General features: G+C 36.7%; 1 protein-coding gene across 3 annotated transcripts in view; it reads right to left on the bottom strand.

Annotated features, from left to right (window-relative positions):
* LOC129757438 (CDC42 small effector protein homolog) overlaps positions 1-19,437 on the bottom strand; it is a 103,498-nt gene that overhangs the window by 26,464 nt on the left and 57,597 nt on the right. For all 3 annotated transcript variants that reach the window (XM_055754664.1, XM_055754662.1, XM_055754663.1), the window contains exon 3: positions 18,312-18,363. The gene's annotated coding sequence lies outside the window, so the exon portion shown is untranslated. The remainder of the gene's footprint in view (positions 1-18,311; positions 18,364-19,437) is intronic.

Below are 19,437 nucleotides of genomic sequence, written 5' to 3'. Positions count from 1 at the left end.
ACAAGACCGTGCCAGCGATTTGCATCCGAGTAAGCAAGACCCCAAGATGAAAGAGTCTTGGCTGAAGAACAGCGCAGTAAAAAAAATGTATAACAAACTTACCACAATGACACAAACCAGACAGACTGACTGACAACACGGCTTAAGGCAAATAAAAACGAAAGCAGTTGTTAATTGTTCTGTTGCGAATTGACTTGGAGGGAAACAAACCCACAAATCCGGTGCAGTATGCATGCATGTAGTGTTAGGCAATCGATTAGGGAGAACAGATTGTGGGTTCCATGGATCGGAGCCCCGTGGTAAATATCTGAAGAATGCTGCAGATGGCTAGATCGAACCAAAGCCTTCATCCATAGAAGCGGTTGCAAAAATCCAATAGAATTTAGCTAATTTAATATTTTATACTGAAAAATCAATATCATTTTGGTTTCTTCTGTGGAACCGAGTCAGCTGATGGTTTTTGTGCCAATTTATAAAATTCCTTAAGGAAATTTTCCGCTGAACAACTTTTTCGAAGGCCGTAACTTGGTTTTTTATTAAACAAAAAAGATTAGCTGTTTAACAGGGGTATGTTTTTTCGCATTGATAAACAATAAATTCGATTGACATCACTGCTGGGTGCCTAGCGAGGTATTGCATGACTTCTTTTCAAGCAATTCTTCGCAAGGCTCAAGCAGTGATGTCAATCGAATTTATTGTTTATCAATGCGAAAAGACATACCCCTGTTAAACAGCTAATAACTTTTTTTGTCTAGTAAAATACGAAATTACGGTCTTGGACAAAGTTGTTCAGCGGAAAATTTCCTTCAGGAATTTTGTAAATTGGCACAAAAACCATCAGCAGGCTCGGTTCCACAGAAGAAACAAAAATGATGTTGATTTTTCAGTACAAAATATTAAATTTTCCCATACAATCCTAGAAGTTCAAATTTACTCATGTGAACGTTACTAAAAAATTCTACAAAAAATCATGGATGAGTTTTACACCAAGACGAAGCTTTTTAGACCCCAGGGTTGGAGAAATTAACAAATGACCCCAAATCGACTCAGTCTACTGTACCAAAAATGATATGATTGGAAAGCACTTCTGGCATAAATATTCGAGCTCTAAAGCAAAATTATGCATGACTACTACATTCAAGCGGAACAAGAGAAACATTTTATAGGATTCTGATCCTATTGGATCAGGATGGGAAACTAGAAACTGTTTTCTACAGCGGGCCAGTTTACATATACACGCACAGGAACTAGGAAGCGCCCTCGCTGGCTGAAATAGAAGCGGCAATCAAAAACATGAAATCCAACTAAGCGCCTAGGATCGATTGCATCCCTGCTGAAATGCTGAAAGCCGACCCTGCCCTGCCAGCAAAAATGTTGCACCGTCTTTTCGCTGACATCTGGGATACTGCAACATTCCCGGCCGACTGGATGCAGGGTATCCTCGTTAAGGTCCCGAAGAAAGGAGACCTGACAGAGTGCAGTAACTGGCGAGGCATAACGTTGATCTGTACAACTCTAAAAGTACTCTGCAAAGTGATACTGAACAGGATCCAGGAGAAAATACTTTTCTAATCGTAATGGATGAGATTCTGACTGGATCAATCGACTGTGCACCGAACCGAGGATTGCCGTGGAATCCTTCAACAATGGAGCCCTTGACTTGGCTGACGACATTGTTTTGCTCGCCCAAATACAACCGGATGTGCAGAGCAAACTCGACGATCTCAACGAAAGCTCCAAGGCAGCAGGTCTCAAAGTCAATGTCGGAAAGACCAAGTCGATGGAGATCAACACAGGAAATCCCTCCAGTTTCATGGTAGCTGGGCAACAAGTTGAGAAAGTGGAGTGCTTCCAATATCTTGGTAGCCAGATAACGCCTGATTTTGGTACCAGGAAAGACATCGAAACCCGGATCAGAAAGGCCCGTTTCGCATTTGCGAGTCTCCGAAACATCTCGCGGTCACGCCAGATCTCTCTACGAACGAAAATCCGAATCTTCAACTCAAACGTCGAATCCGCATTGCTGTACGAGTACGAAACTTGGTGCACATATGCGGTAACGACACGAAAACTGCAAGTATTTGTGAACCGCTGCCTGCGGAATATCATCCGCGCTTGGTGGCCTGGCAACTGGATCTCGAATGAGGAACTACATCGCCGGTGTCATCAAAGGGCGCTAGACATCGAGATTCGGGAACGTAACGAGGGGGGCACACGAGGGCACACGCTGCGAAAAGATGAAAACGAGATTTGCAGAGAGGCGCTAGATTGGAATCCAGAAGGACATCGAAGAAGAGGCAGACCCACAAACTCGTGGCGGCGAAGCCTAGCCGTTCTTAATCCGAACTGTCGACGAAAATCTTGACTGGGACGAGGTGAAGACGCTGGCTCCGGATCGTCAACAGTGGAGGTCTTTTACCACGGCCCTATGCACCGGAGGATCGGCGCGGGATCATTAAGTAAGTAAGTAAGTTTACAAAGTTTACGCTTCACAACAGCACAAACTTTGAACTAACAACTGAAAAAAGGAAGTTGTTCTAGACCACCGATGAATGTTTTGTTCGCAAATAGTGCGTTAGATATGAGAACGTGGCGTGTAAAAAGTAGAAACAAGATATCGAACGAACTGTTCGTTGGCACTGCAAGTTTTTCCGCTTGTAGGGCGAAACACGCTTGGCCTACTAATGTGTGGTTAGATTCACCATCTTTCATTTCTTCTGGCGTTCTATCCATCTATAAAATTTCATAATCTTAAGATGTCCCTACTAAAAAGGACATCACTTTTCACCGATAAGGCCGATATATTAAAGCAACAAAAATAAATTACGGTGATCAATCTCTTCATGAAATTATTTTTTAGTTTATTCCATCAATTTGAAAATATTAGTATATCAATCTAAATCAAATTAATTTGACAAATAACTTATGTCATAATCCGTTGGTTAAAAGCATGTCATATGGCGTGATATTTCACATAGTCAACATGAGTGCTCAAACATCGAATAATGAGTTGCGCTTCAGTGCTATCAATATTGAGCGAATTACATATTTACCATAATTGCAACATTTATTTTCACTTTCATCTTCGGGCTTATCATTAGCTCATGAAATAAAAATGATAATTATCACGCTTGGTCATTAAAACGTATCTGGGTCAGCAATATCATGCTTCACATTCACAGTGCGCACGATCGATCGGCCCCAACAGAAGTCTATAAACATAAACTGTTGTTGATCATTCCACACCACCCAGGAGTTGGGCATGAAATTGAAAACAACGCTCTTGAGTCCATCGCTGCTTGGCCCCGCCAACTCAAACCTCTCGATAATCGTTCGATGATATGATGATGACGGTGGATGAAATCGAAGCCGAAAAAAAATTCCCCAAAAGTAGTAAGTGTGCCCACCGAAGTTCAAGTCAAAACATAATTCAGATACTGATCTTTACGCTTGTAGCATAAGATATGAGCAACGCAACTCTTCAACCCCCTTCGACACCTCACAAACACATCAAACCAACACAAAATGCATTCGACCGGTCGGTTGAACTTCTCTTTCACTCCTACTCAGACTTCAATGGCCGGCGGCAAAAGTGCACAAAACCGCGTAAAAGCGAAATCGTAAACCACTTTTTATTGATGATTTTTACGATCATGGCCACACTCCGCTTTTTGAATCATATTTTTCCGCCGCGTTTTGGCGAGTCAAGAAAATCCGACTTTGTTGGTTTGCCTCAAAACATCGAAGGTTTTCTTCATCCTCTTTTTCTCGATCGTTTGAAGGTACTCCAACGAAAGGAAAACTCCGCATAAACAAATCGTTGAGAAAGAATGGCATGAATAAACACCCTCAACCGGACCAACCTACGGCCAAATCCAAACAAACCGGCAACGGATTGTTCAACGTGCTCTGGGCCCGGCACACAGGAATTGCAGCAAAGTGGCAAAAACCAGATCTGTTGCCGAACATTATGTTCCATGTTCAGATCAAGGTGTGGTCATCCGTGATTAAGCGATGATGCTAGGAGTGATTATTTGGAATTGCGGCGTACGAAAAAATAAGGACGGTACACGTGTTAATACACGAAGTTTTTTCATGGTGCTTTCGCTCTTACATAAAATGCAAAACATCAACCATCTCTGATGAAGCATGCTGTTTTTTTTTTTTTGAGAATTTTACGCGGGTTCAGTTTGGACGCAATGATTAATTCACAATCATTCGAATATTTGACAATCATTCGAAGTGGTTCAATCGCTATTTTTCGTCTGCTCCCCCAAAGCGGTGCAGGGAGAGATTGATCGCACAAAAAAGAGTGAGATTGTCAACACATAAAAGTGAGCGAGAGCATTCTCATCCACCGATAAAGAGAATTCCCTTCTCCGGCTCAGGATTTGTCCTGATTTTCGAGAGACCGTCCTGATTTTTCGGAAACTCTTGAATTTTTCTGAGTTTTGAAATCTGATCTTTAAAATGGCCTGAACTGTCTAGATTAAAAAAATAGCTAAATTCTATATGAATTTGTAGTTAAATAATGAGAACATCAAACGAATCTATAATAAAACAGTTTTACCTCTTAAACCGATGATAATCCTCGGTTCAGATGAGATTTAAACTGCAAGCCAGCCAAGATGTTGATCTCTTCTGTTGCATTAAAAAGGCATCTACAGCACCGTTATTTCGCCTTCATTTAAGCAAGCTGATAAGTGCTCCATAGTATTTCCACCAATCAGGCACTGTCCTGAAAAATCCAGATTTTTTTCTTCGCGATGTCCTGATTTTTTGACGAAACTACCTGGCACCTCTGCTCCGAACGCTACAAAAAGCTTTTTTAAATAGGAAATAGAAACCATATCGATTAAACATTTCACACAAAAATGGTGACAGGAAGAATGTTTATCGCGGCATTTCTGCCTTATGTGCCTTTGCCAAACTGTTTGAGCTGGTTATGTTAGATCCATTTTTCTCGTATTGCAAATTTTATTTATCTAACGAACAACATGGATTCATGCCTAAGCGCTCTAAGACAACAAACCTGTTTACGTTCACGTCTTCCGTGCAAGACAGCTTTGCAGCGGATCTCAAACCGACATTATCTACACCGACCTGTCCGCGGCTCTCAACAAGGTAAACCACAAAATAGCCAAAGCCAAACTAGATCGTATCGGTATTTGCGGCTCTTCACTGGAAAGGTTCCATACCTACCTGGTAGGACGGAAACTTATTGTACGAACAGGTGAATCATTTTCCAATCAATTCCTTGTCTCTCCTGGAGTACCTCAAGGGAGCCTCCTAGGACCCTTAATATTCCTGATCTATTTCGATGGCGTGCTGTTGCTTCTCGATGGACTAGAATTAGCGTATGCCGACGGCTTGAAATTGTTTCAACCAATCAACAGCCCCGAAGATGTCAACGTCTTGCAGAGCCAGTTTAACATCTTCGCCGCCTGGTGTGATGTCAATATCGGCTGATTATTTTCTTGAACATGAGGTAGTTGCACGAGTTGAGCATGTGAAAGACCTTGGTGTGATCCTGGACAAACGACTGGATTTCAAGATCCACAAAAACTAGATCGTTGATAAAGCTTCCAGATGCCTGGGTTTTCTATTCCGCATGACAAAAGACTTTAAGGGTATTTATAGTCTCAAGAGTCTTTAGTGCAGCTTGGTTCGATAGTTCCTCGAATTATGCCTCGGCTGTTTGGTGCCTCTACTACCAAAATGGCTCGGAGCGTATCGAGGCTATCCAGAGGCGTTTTTTGCGTTTCGCTCTCCGAACTGACTTCCCAGCTACAAAAACTGCTGCCGCCTAATCGATATCGACCCGCAGCAGGCCCGCCGGCCTCCAACACGGGCCTCTATCGTCGTCGATCTGCTTTCGTCAAGAACTGACTGCCCGCACTGTTAGAAGCACTTCAACTCAGCGTACGATCTCGAGGTCTGAAGAATCGTAATCTTCAGCTCTTTGCTCCTCTCCGACAGAACAACTACGGAGCTAATACAGCGGTAATTGGTGCAATAAGGACATTTAACCGCTTCTCAGATCATTTCAATTTTGACGTTTCGAGAGAATTATTCCGAAAAAGAATCCTTAATTTTTTTTTTTGTTTCGATTATAGTCGTTTTAACATCTTTATGGCATTCGCGACTTAATGCTTTAAGTATAGTGTAGGGTAAAGTCCGTGTAATTATAGTTTGTCTTTAATTTTTAACCAATCATTTGGTTCAATATGTGATTTGTTGATGAACAATAAACAAACAATAAAAAAAGACAGAATTCAGCTTCTTGAGAAAGTCGTCAATTATGAGAATCAATAATAGCATAGTTAAAAGTAGTTTCTGGTTTTTCAAACACCTTAAAGTAATTAATTAATTTTTATTATTGGAAAATTGAGAGAACAGAAATTGTAACAATCAAACTACAGATTTTTGTAATAATTCTCACTGACGATCTTTTTTGTTCCACATTCCGGTGCAGATTTTTTGTCTGTGAAAAATAAATTACCGCCAAAAATTCTACAGTAAAGATTTCAATGCGACAATCCAGACGTCGCGGGGAAGAATTTGTTGATATTTTTGGTATGTTGTGTGCTGGGAGTCATAATTTTTTTTTCTCTTCATTTACACTGAGGTGTATGACAAAAACACTAGGGCGCTCTTGTATAGGAATTCTTTCTCTCAGATGCGAGAGCTCTCACAGCCAGTGATGTCAACCTTCCAGGTTTTGTCTGGATCTTCCAGATTTTTGGACTTTTGCCAGACATTTTTTCAGGTTTCCGGACTTCCAGACTTTTGACATTTCTTCCAGACAATTCCAGACTTTGGGGTTAGAACATAAATTGTTCTATGGAACTATGAAAATTATAAATAGTCATTGTATAATACGACAAGAAATGACTAGAATTTATGAATTCAGAAGTGATTGAAAGCTATGAATAATTGCAAATACTTCGAAGATATTTGTCAAATTGAGAGCCAGTAGAGAGAGAAACCAATTATTAGGTGATTAGCAGCCATCTGTCATACTGAGATCTGGCGTCCAAAAAAAAACTCACCACCTTCAAAAATAAGCTATCCACACATTTCCAGACATTTTACAAAAATCTTCCAGGTTTTTCGAAAAACAGTTGACAACACTGCTTACAGCTCGTGAAAACTCAGATAACGAGTGGAGCATAATTAGCGAAAGAGGATTACACTCGGAAGCCGAATCGAAAACAGTGTTGTTTTCTCCCGGCTCTTTGTTTTTTTTTTGGAGGAGCCGACCGTCCATGCTCGCAACCAGGGTTGCCTACATTTTTTTCAAAAATCAGGGAACTGGTGAAATAAAAATCAGGCAAAATCAGGCTACGTTAAAGTAATGGAAATTTTGTTTAAAGTGATGACCTTTTTTTTGGTCATCGCTCCACATTTTCACTCACTTGGATAAATAATTCTACTGAATCAAAGCAATTGAATTGATTCAGCCACGTTTCACTTTTTCACTTCAACGATGGTACCTAATCCAGTTCCTACTACCCATTTTTCATCACATTCGCAAAAATTAGGCAAAATCAGGCATTTTTTCAAAAATCAAGGAAATTCAATGGCTTATCATTCAATGCCTGAAAAATCAGGCACATTGGCATCTCTGCACACTACTAAAACTCTTAGCAAGGTTTTCTTCACCAGTGCCAAGGTTTTCTCAACTGAACTACTTTACTTCCAGTAGCTTAAACGGGGTCAGCAGAAGCATTCTATACAAAATTACATTTTCAGATGTCACTGAAATTCATAAAATAGAATACCTATTGTTTTCCTAAAAGCTAAGATTTAGCAAACCTAAAATGGTGACATAAATGTTTGTTCAAATGATGGTGACAAATCGTATGCTTTCAATGAGCTCTAGATTATTTCGCTTCACTAAAACATAAGCAAACAAATCAGTCGCTCCTGTAAAGGTTCAACCAGGGTCAAATTAAATTGGGGCTGATATTATTGGTAACGAGATAAGATTCTTCTTGTTAGCGCAAATTTGACCGATCGGTCGGGATCTCAGCCGAATTTGATTGAAGCTTTCTACATACATAACATTAATATAGTCTGACCCCATTAGGTTGAAACGCTTAGTCTAAAGCGCTAATTTATGTCTGATTTTGTTCATTACTGGCCGAAATGTCTAAAAAGTAAACAAACTTCGTTTATGCCTTTCTTTGGGTTACGTCAGAAGTGTACCCAATCACAGTCCGCGGTAGCTAGCAACGATGAATCATAACCACAAACGAGCCAATTCAGGGAACGGGAAACACTCCGATTGACCAAACACTGCACCCTTCCTCCTTTTGAAAGTTACATTTTGAACACTTGTGTTGTTTGGTTTATCGCAAAGAAATTATCTGTCCTGAATCAAACAAATATTGCTAGGTGAACCGAACAAAGAATTATAATTTTTCGTCAACTTTCTTTCAAAAGATTGATCATAATGGGTTAACACGATAGGATTTTTTGGTGTGAGCGACCGATCAAACGGTGTGACGTCCAGTGGCTGACTTCATGCAGACTAAAGAAAGGAAACGAACCAAGTGATTATAATAAAACCGTTTGCATTAGTCATTCGGCTCGCCTTTGCCCGTCATGAACAAACGGACAGACGACAGCCACTTCTTGACTTAAGCGCTGCTGATTCCGTTCCACACTATCACTGTTTTGATTTCATTTATAACACATTATTTCGGGCACTTCGCACCCCCAATAATAAACAGTCAAAATATATAGCACGAGGCAGAATTTTGGCACCAGTTCTTGGAATACTAACCCATTTTTTTTAAATTGTTTTTACTTGACTGACCGAACTATATCTTACAGTCATGACTTTTCATGAAACTTAGTTTCGAAAACTTCTAACTCAATTCTAATTGAAATTTAAAGATCGACCATTTCAAATGATAAACAACGTTACGATCAAAACAAATCAATATCGAGAGCCGAGAAATCAGGGCACCCCCATTTCGATTCCCTGGCAAACCAGATCGTTGGATCGTTTGTTGGCAGCAAGCAGCAGAATTCAATGATGAATTATGCAACCGAGCGGCGATAACCAGTTTATTCTTTGGTCTATCTATCATATACCTTCTACACGTACTATCCCCAGGGGCTAAAAATGAATGAACGGTTTGGTTTTCTGTGCTGAAATTCAGTGCAGACAACTTTTATTGATGCGCCAATGCAGACCAACTAGTTTTGTCCAGCTTGTTGTTGATAGTTATTAAACTGGATTGTACAGCTGGAAATTTATTATGTTTGAAAAAAAGAGTGACAGATGAATATGAGAATCTCACAGCTCCTAAAAGTTATATGCCCACCAAAGTGATATGCTTCACCAAACAAACTCTTCAATTTTCACCTCATTTTGTGAGTTTAGATGGGTCGCTCAACAACGCCGACGTTAGTGAAGAGCATATAATTTCCAACTTTTACTGAAAATTTTATAATAAAGTTTTTCTAGACTCAAGAAAGAAATCCTTGAAAGACCATCTATTTCTTTCCTCAAACTACACAATTGATATGTGCTGATCTGGTCTTATTTGGAATACTGTTCCTGAAAAAAATGTATGTCACGACACGACCATAGTCCAGGATCAAGGAGGTTCTCAAAATCATCAGCTCTCCTTATATTTATGTAGGATATATCTCCACTCATAGAAATAAAATAAAAAGATCAGTTCAAGTAGATATTTGTAATTAATACCATGGCATATGGTGCTAATGCAAATGATGAAAAATTTAATGCAAATCAATTCTTCCGAACATCTCACGATTCTTAAATCAATAAAGTTCCCACTATTTTTGAACATTGGCCAATTTTTATCAACACTAGGTTTATGGACTTTTTTGCTAAATATACCTATACATACAGGAACTCGTCAATTTGATGATTGGGAAAAAGCAACACTATAGAATATTACCATAGTACTAAGTATTTAAAATTTACGATTTCTAATCAAGAATCAACATTCTTGAAGATCACAAGTTATTTTGATTTTTGCGAAAAAAAAAGCTAGTGAAGCTAGTCTGAGTATGGGAATTTTAAAGAAAATATGTCATGAAAAACTGAAAGTAAATCTCCAATACCTTTTAAACCATAAGTCAAAATGTTTAGCGGTCTCGAACAAAGTTGCGGAATGAGTTAAAGTCTTAAATATTGAAAAATTAAAAATGATCAACAGTGATGCCAGAAATTTTTATAGGGAGGCTGTTGAATTTTATAGTAAAACTAATTTCAAACGTTATATCACTTAAGGGGGGGGGGGGGGGGGGTAGGGTCTAACGGGTATAAAAAAAACACCATTTTCACGATTTTTTTCTAGAGCTATCGTTCCAACAAATGTATTCAAATTTTTTGCATTATACAAAGCATTGTTGAAAGAACATTTAGTAATTTTTTCGTAGAAAATATAGAAAAATGAGCCGGTGACGGAGCATTTTCGAGGATGCCTTTTAGAAAACAGGATTTGCGGTGGACACTGTATCTCAGCACAGAATCATCTGAGGTCAAAAAATCAGAGCAAAATATTTTTAATAGATGTTTTTCTGGACCCCAACGTTTTTATTTAACTTAAAAATATTTTTATGAAATTTTTGTGGCTGTTTGAAGTAAAAACTACGATTTCTCACTTAAAAATCCACCATTTTTCACCTGTAAAATCTCCCCAAAGTGAAAAAATCAAAAAAGAAAAACGTTGGGGTCTGGCATTTTATATGTAGAAAATATGTTCCAAATTTGAAAAGAATCGGATAAGTAGTTTTCAAATGACGATGTCCACGGACTTTAAAAATGTGCTTTCGAGAAAAACGCGTTTGAAGTATCTGCTCTTGCTTTCTTGCAGTATTAGATAGGAGGAGATAAAGGCCTATAACTTCTACAGTTTTGCTTCAATTGACTTGAAAATTTGACACAACATTCTTGAAATGTTTTACAATAAGAAAATAAAAAAATAAAAAAATCAATTTTTTTAAAGTGTTAGACCCTACCCCCCCCCCCCCCCCCCTTAAATTAAAACATCTAATCCAAATTTAAAAAGTGATTTGTATTGAAAGTGATGATCTAATTCAAAAACAATTTTTGTTTTTCATGTGTATAGTTTTGTATATTAGTGTATGAGCGGCTAAGTTTCTTAAAAATTAACGTATTTTTTTTATCTTTGAACCGTCATAACATTAAAACTAGAGCTTTTAGATGAAATATAACACCATATTTGGATTCCGGACGTTAAATTCCTTCAAAATCATAAAACTTGTGTAAATCAGAAACGGTGAAGCCATGCTCCACGGTAAATAATTATAGCGATCCCGTCAAAATGACGGGCTGCCATAAAGAGAGGTTTACCACATATGTAAAACTGACAGTGTTGCTAGGTTCTTTTCATGGAAAACAACTGCTCTTAGGCCGTTACAACTTGTTTCTCTCTAGCCCTATCGCTTGACAGTTTTGGGCAAAATTGTATGCTGAAAAATTCTTCAGTGACCTCTATAATAAACAAAAAAAAAGACATTCTCCGAACAAATTTTCGCGTTTTTTCATACAAAACTTCATTTAAAAAATTCGAATAAATTGACCTCATTTGAAAAATGCGCAAAAATCAGTAGATCCTTTTGATCAAAAAGGAAAAGGCAAGGGAAAGAAAAAAATGTAATTTGACACATCCTAATGTACACGGTGTCTTTTTAAGATGGGGGGGGGGGGGGGGGGGGGGGTGTGGTTCACTTTATGTTTTAAAGATTTGTTAACAAAAAAAAGTTATTCTAGACCCTGCAAATCTATAATTATTTCCTAAAATCACACCTATAGGTATGCAAACTACAAATAAATCATGAAGGAGGGCGGAGGAATATATATTGTTAAATGATTAAATTGTAACCTTCTTCACTTAAATCAAAACTACACTCTGTCTTTGATTAAAATGATTATAGAGAATACAACTTTATTACCGTGCTCCTGTTAATTTGCTACAGGGTTGCCATTTAATTTAGAGGCTAATTCTAGATATATTTTTTTGTTGATTTTCAAATTTGGAGTTCTTAGGAAAAAATATTGGCAAAAACTAGAAAATTGTCATCGTGTTTTTTGTTCGCAAATCTTCAAAAAAACAGTTGTTCTAGGCCCCCCAATCAATTTTTTTTCCCGATTTGTGCGTTGAATAGGTAAGAGTTTACTCTTGAAAATTTTCAGAGATGCCGATTTTATCTTTTTAAAAGTAAGGAAAGACACCGTGAGTGACATTGCTTTACCGGCACTATATATAGATAGCCCGTTTTATCCGGGTTTGCCCGGATATTTAATACAAAATTTGGGAACAGTCAGGCCCGGCCCGGTTTCCCAGATTTCATTGGAAAATTCCCGGAGTTTGCCCGGATTTATTAAATTTATTTGGCAAATCAAACGAAAAAAAAACAAATTCTTTTGTAAAAGTTTTCTTTTTATGCCTTCAAATTGATTTTTTTTTGTGTTAGTTATATAAAACTAATCATGAAAGGTTTTTTGGAAGTTTTAAATACGATTTAAAATCTGTCGATGAGTTTTGATGAAAATAGTTTTTTTTTTCAATTTTTTATTATTTTTTTTTTTAGTTGAGTAATTTCTCGGTTTGGACAAAATTTGCCCGGAATTGTCCGAATTTTTTGTCGTCAGTTTCGAGATGAAATGCCCGGATTTTGCCAGATTTTTATATAAAATAGCTAGAAAGCTTAACTATATTAGTGCATACTTCAATTCAAAACTTTAATGAAAACTTCAAACAGTTTCCTGGTAAATTTCAGTATTTCTCTACGTTAATATTCGGTTGTGTTGCTTTTAATCTTATTAGCTGAACTTAAACAATTTAAAACATAGATATTAACTGAACGATTATCATCGAACTCTTCTGATGTAAATGAAATCAATAATGGCTCCTCGAACCGTTTTCAACAAAGCCGTACTCAACAAAAGAATTATTAAAAAAAACGTTTAATAAATATTCTTAGTAAGTCCTGTAAGCAGAGCACAATGGGATAATTTGGACCCAAAGTCCCTAAAAATTCCTAGCTGCAGGTTGGAGGACCCTAAACTAGTTTTGTTGAGTGGCATTTTCTCAGAAATTCAAATCTGCCGTCGGATTTGACCGGAGCTATCAGAGTAAAGTGTAATTTGACCTTCAGAAACAAACGGGAAACTTGTGCCGCCAAATTATTTTAAAAGGGACAATTTTTAGTAGCACCTGAAAGTTTTAAAACACTTACTACAGTAGTAAATATTGAAAAATTGTAAAAGCCATTCGGAAAACAAATGTTTTAAGAAATTTGAAATTTAAAATTCAAAATTTCAAAAAGTATTAAAAAAACCAAATTTCACTTACCTATTTAAAGGTGAATGTATCAGAACACAGTTTTAGGTTACATAAAAAATTGTTCAATTAATGATCTTCCGATGTTTTTGCTCGTTGACCAATGTCACCTCGATGATCAAAATAATCCCAGTTTACAGAAATCGATAAAAACATCATTCTTATAAAAGTGAGATTATTTGTAAAGAATGTAACGTCTGTAGCATTTCATCAATCTCCATCACACCTTCGCATCACATTCGCATCACAACACATTTCAGCTAACAAGAGCCATATAACATTCCTGAGAATATTTTACATATGATGAGTATTATTTCAGGTTATCCAAACTGCGATTCCGAATGTTTTTTTTATTTTGGTTCCAAATTTTTCCCAGTATGCACGGGTTTAAAATGAAGTGCAAAGTTTACGTCAGCGGAAATATGCATTTCTTTAATCCGGCTACTCGGAAGCTTTTTTGGGTAGCAACAGCTCGATGATTCCTACTAGGGTGATTTGCCAATCGTTGTCCTCTACCCCATCGTTGCACAGGATGACTTAAATTGTCAATATTTCAGCCGTCTTTCAAATTTTACCCAAAAATAATACGGAATCATGTTTATTTGAATGTTTACTGATAAAATGAGGCTTTTTACGATATTTTCTGCTGAAAATTAGGCATGCAGCGATCGGACTACAAATAAAAGTCGTTGTGTGGTTGGTGGTCAAAGTTTTACTAAAAGCTATAGCAATCAGATTGGTGCACAGAGCTTCAATTCTATCACATTTTTCGAGAGTAAGAACAATAGAGTATTGTTCTAGGAAGTTGGCTGGCTTATCATTGGAATCGTTGCAACGATAATGATGACCTTGATGATGATGATGATTGGAAGTCCTCTACAGACATATAACGACAGTTTTACTTTTTCTTTTTTTTTTCGCGTATGAGGTCAGGCGAATAGCTTGTTACTATTTGTTGATTTTGGTAATAAAATCTCATACGAATTCGTCAGGGGATCGAAAATGATCAAGGATTGCGTTACGTAATATTTGAACGGCGCCTTAATATGACATGTTTTCTTTTTCTGCTAAATAAGTTGAAAACTACGTTCAAGAAGTGATTTTTGTGATTTTAGTGATTTCCGTGCTCAACTCAACCGTTTTTCACTCAGAATTTTCATATTATTTTCACGTAATGTTGATTTACATGAACTCAACTTAAATTAAAGACACTTTAAATATGATTTTAAAAAAAATCAATGATATTTTACAAATTCTATTATTTTAAAATTAATTATGACGAACAATTCTTCATGGTTCAAAAACAATATTTTTCTTATCGTCAAATCTTCAATTGGAAGTATTGAGTTTATTAAACTACACGAAAAATTTAAAAGTAGCCTCAAGGCAATTTAACTGCCTTGGTTTTGAGGGACTACTTTTATATCAGATTTATTTTGAAGCTCTTCGTCCCGACCGTTATTTCAAAATTTCATGCAAATAATTTAAAGATTGTTCTGCATAACCAATTTTTTTCACAATTTGAGACTGTCTGCTGCATCTATAGATTGGAAGATCTGAAATACCTTTTTATCTCATGGAATATTTTCTCTGAAGTTCAAATCTGTCGTCAGGTTAGACTCACTACTCAAAAACACAGTCATAACTTCGAAAACTGAATTAGATCAAAACTGTTTTTCACCTGAAAGGTTATTGGGAAACATTTCAATGTGATGTACATCTTATATATAAAAATGAAGGCGTTTTCTTTGTAACACCATCACATATAAACAATTGGCCGGAATGAAGTGAATTTTGGTATCCGAGGGTTTTACGCGTCAGAGATGGTTTGTATAATAGTTTCAAGAATCTCACTTTTTATGGCAGGGGACCAAACAAAATACAATTTAAAGTGGGACAGAAGACATACAATTTTGTTACGATTTTCATAAAAATCGATTCGCGAGCACGATGAAGTTAAAGACGTGTAAATGAAAATAAACATTTATTACGTTGGTTTATTTAAAGGTAAAACGAAGTTTACCGGGACAGCTAGTGTTTTATGGAGATTGATAAAATATTACAGGAGTTACATTCATTACAAATTATTCCATTTTCGCATTATAAATATTTTAATCAATTAATTTATTCTTATACAAAACTGCATATCTTGGTCATAAATCGGTCGAATGGTTTGAAGCTTTGGGCGTTGCTGAGAGCATTTCTAAGCTTTAAATTGATATTCAGTATGTTGAAATAAATCAACTTCTTAGTGAGATAAAAAGCAATTATTAAAAAAATGACTTTTTTTCATAGGGGTAAAGGGGGGCAAAACAGACCTTGTCCTTTTATTCTTTCATCAACAAAAAGTCTTTTTAAAATATATCACGCGTTCAAAAACCTTTTAGTTCGTTTTATGGAATGATTTAAAATTTCATGTTGCAAGAACATATAAAGAAATAGCTAATTACTGGGTAAACAAGGTGAAATAACACTCTACTCAGATAGGTACGGTCTAGTCTGACGGCAGATTTGAATTTTTGAGAAAATTTCACGTAAGATAGGTACTATTCCAGGCTCTGAAACTCGTGGCTTCGTTTTTTTGTTGGATTATGGGTCCAAATTTCCCCAGTTCGCATCGGACTGTTCTTATGGACGCCCTTCTTCAAAAGGGGCCATCTCCAAATTGGATTGCATTTGAACTAGAAGTTCTCATAAAAAGCTTCCGTTTCAAATATCAGCTACTTAGACTACATGGTGGCTGAGCCTTTTTGGATCTTGTTGACCAAGCCTGTATGAGTACCTTTGACAAAAAAAAAATGAACGAATTCGATTTATAGGACCGGAATACTGCATAGAAACCAAAATCATGTGCTTAGCTGTTCAACGATTGGCAAATCACCCTAGATCAAGATGAACTTTTTATTCGGTAGGAGCGTATCAAAAGTTAGCTGGGGTGATTTGATTAGATTTTTTTTTTAATAATATTTTTTAACGAAAATAACACCTAATAGTATTCAAGAGTTTCTTACAAGATGTAGTAACAAATTACTCTGCTCAAAAAATGAGAACGGCATGTAAGTAATCCCGGGGATGAATTAGAAGCATTTTTCATGGAGCGAAATTAATATAGGTTTTTCTATGTAGTAATCATTGTCGAAAATAAAACAAAATCAATTGCAAATAGTTATTTATGCAACAAGTTGCCAAAAATGGAATTTTCATCACGACCTTTTTTATCGTCGAGTGCTGAAAAAATCGAGTGTTGCCACGAGATGCAAACAATTTTTTTTTGCTATACCGCATAAATAATATCCTTCAAAATCCATCAAATTGTAGTTTTTTTTTTGTTTTTTTTTAAAGACATACACCGTCTTAGCCGATTTAGGCTTTACAGACTGAATACGTGGACAACTTAGTTTGACATTTAACACCCAGTACCAAAATGGGAATCGACTCCATAGACCAGCGATAACCGTCTTACCACGCTAACCACTCGACCACCGAGACGTACTAGATTGTGAAACAGATTGTTGTTGTTTCCTTCCAAACCAAAACAGTGTCGAAAAGTAGCACTTTTCAGCATATTTTTTTTAAATCTTTGTTAACATGCAAAATGCACTGTTTGTAATCGAATAAAAAATTATAATATCGTGCTAACTTCAAGTTAAAAGGCTGAGGAATCAAGCCACCCCAGGAATCAAGTGTCTATTAAGTATCGTTCGGACTCTTAATTTTTTTTTAAGATTTATAATTTTCCCTTCAGAGCATTATGAAAAGTGTTTTTACCTTTGGAAGTTATTCGAAGATTTTTTGAAAACTTTACATTGTTTAGTAACAAAGTCTTATAACATGCTTGAAAATCTTTACAAATATATAATTGTTGCTTGGGAATGATGAAAAAACGTTATCGATCAGGTTGAAAGAAAATCAGAATAAATTGATTTGGATGTGTACAAGTTAAAAGCTTGTAATTATATAACTTGCTATTTAAATAAAAATAAACTTGGAACCAGTTTATCTTAAAAAAAACTAAGATTGTAAAACATCCAACAACATTCACGCCAACAGGTTGAACAAAAGTGAATGGACAGATGAAAAATATTGGAAAGATTCATTCATATTTCAACAACGTAGACAAACAAAACCTGAAAAGAACAACAAATTGTTGTTTTCGTTTCTTTAATCCAATTCAAAAAAAAACGGCGTGAACCATTCAGATAGAACAGGTTTCTACCTTTGATACCCGTCGTAGTCGTCGAACTACTTGAGGACAACCCACAGCAACGAACGGTGTTATCTGGTTTTACCACTTCTGACGAGGTCCATCATCATCCTACGGGTGGAGTTCCATTCAACTCGCCTTTTTTTTTTCTTTGATTGACCTATATTTTCAGTTTGTCTCTCTCTCTCGCCTTAAATCCTGTTTAACCACGCTCCGGTAATCTAGGAAGATGCTTCGTTGATTGAGAAGTTATGAAACTGACTTGGAAGAAAGTGTGCTTTCTTTTAGTAGCACTACTTCGAAAAAAAAACTTCAAATAAGCTTTGAAAATGATTACCGAAGTTTTCATAACTCATTGGGCAAGTTTACAATAAAAATAAATAATATCTTCAATAAAGATTAACAAGTCTCTATAAACATACATAAAATTTTACAGTAGACACATGCCACACTGATTTCTTGAAAAAAACGACAAACGTGCTCTATTTTTGCGTGGCATAGTCTTGTTCCGCCCAAAACGAGAATAATGTCATAGAGTCGTCCATAAATTCAGCAGACGTTGAAAATATGACTTCCTACGCTGCGCTCCAAAAATTGGAGTCCGCAAAATAACCGAGATTGTGCAATCAAATTAAGACTAGGGCTTACAGCATATTGCTATAGAGTCTGCCGAGCTGGAGTTTGGATCGTATTTATGGGGCAGATGTTTTCATTTGGTTTCGCAGATATTACTATAAACAGATATTACTTACCGACTTCTCAAACAAAGCCAATGATAGGATACTCGTATTATGAATCATGTATCTGAAAATAAAATAAAAAAATACATTTAATTTTCTATCTATTTCGAAAGCTGTCATCAATTATCTAAATCTCTTTTAGCGAAAGAAGTTGCAGTCTCTTATCCTCATATTTGAAAATAATCGTCTGTTTGTTCAGGAACGTTTGTTGTTCTGTTTCCTTAGAATTTAGGAATAGGCAGCTTCTATACAAAAATGAAATAAAACCAGACAAAATTCAAAAACTTCAAAGCAATTCGTTTAATTTTCTATACATACAAACAGATTTGGACATGATGGTATAATCAGATGATCGAAGGACATCTCCATTTTTTTGAAAATGGAGATATTTCCATACTCATTATTGAACGTGACGAGACACTAAATCTTTGAATAAGAGCAAGATAAGTGCTGCGTCCTGTGTTTCCAAGTTAAAATTATACACATTGTGTCCAAATCCAAAAAAGGAAGCAAGGTATTCTACTATACACTCAAAATTTTAAATTCATAAGTTTCGTCGTCCATCAAAATGCATCCGTTGTACTTGGTCAACACTTTCTCGCACAACTTCCTTGCCCTGGTTTTGGCAACCAGGTTTTGTTTCAGCGTCCTGTTGGGGTGTTTGCTTGCATGATACGACCACAAGCCTTCTCGCAAACAAATTCGTCGAGCTGTACTGTGGTTCGTCTTGAACTTTTTCGCCAAATCACGCAAGAAGATTTCATGATTATTGTGAACTGATCGAATTACCTTTGCTCGCAGCTTCCGGTCATATGTTCCACTTCGACGCCTGGTTTGTTTTGCTCGATCCACCGTAAGGGTTTCCCGGTAACGTTGCAGCACCGAATTTACGGTCGATTTTGGATGTTAAATGAATTTCGCGATCTTTACCCCTGACCACGTCCGTTTCTCTACGTGAGTGTGCAGAATTTTATATCGCCTTTCGCGTTCCATCGTCGCTAACTTTTGACTGACTGTTTCAATCTTGATGAAATTTTCACCACTAAGTAAATAAACCATTCGGATCAAAACACTGTCAATAGATTCGCGATGTGACAACTAGGGGCGCTGGAATAAATGAAAAGATGCGACCAGATGT

This window comes from Uranotaenia lowii, chromosome 3, assembly GCF_029784155.1.
Source record: "Uranotaenia lowii strain MFRU-FL chromosome 3, ASM2978415v1, whole genome shotgun sequence".
NCBI lineage: Eukaryota > Metazoa > Arthropoda > Insecta > Diptera > Culicidae > Uranotaenia > Uranotaenia lowii.
Note: the sequence above shows the minus strand (reverse complement) of the source record. Positions and strands in the feature narration are given on the sequence as shown.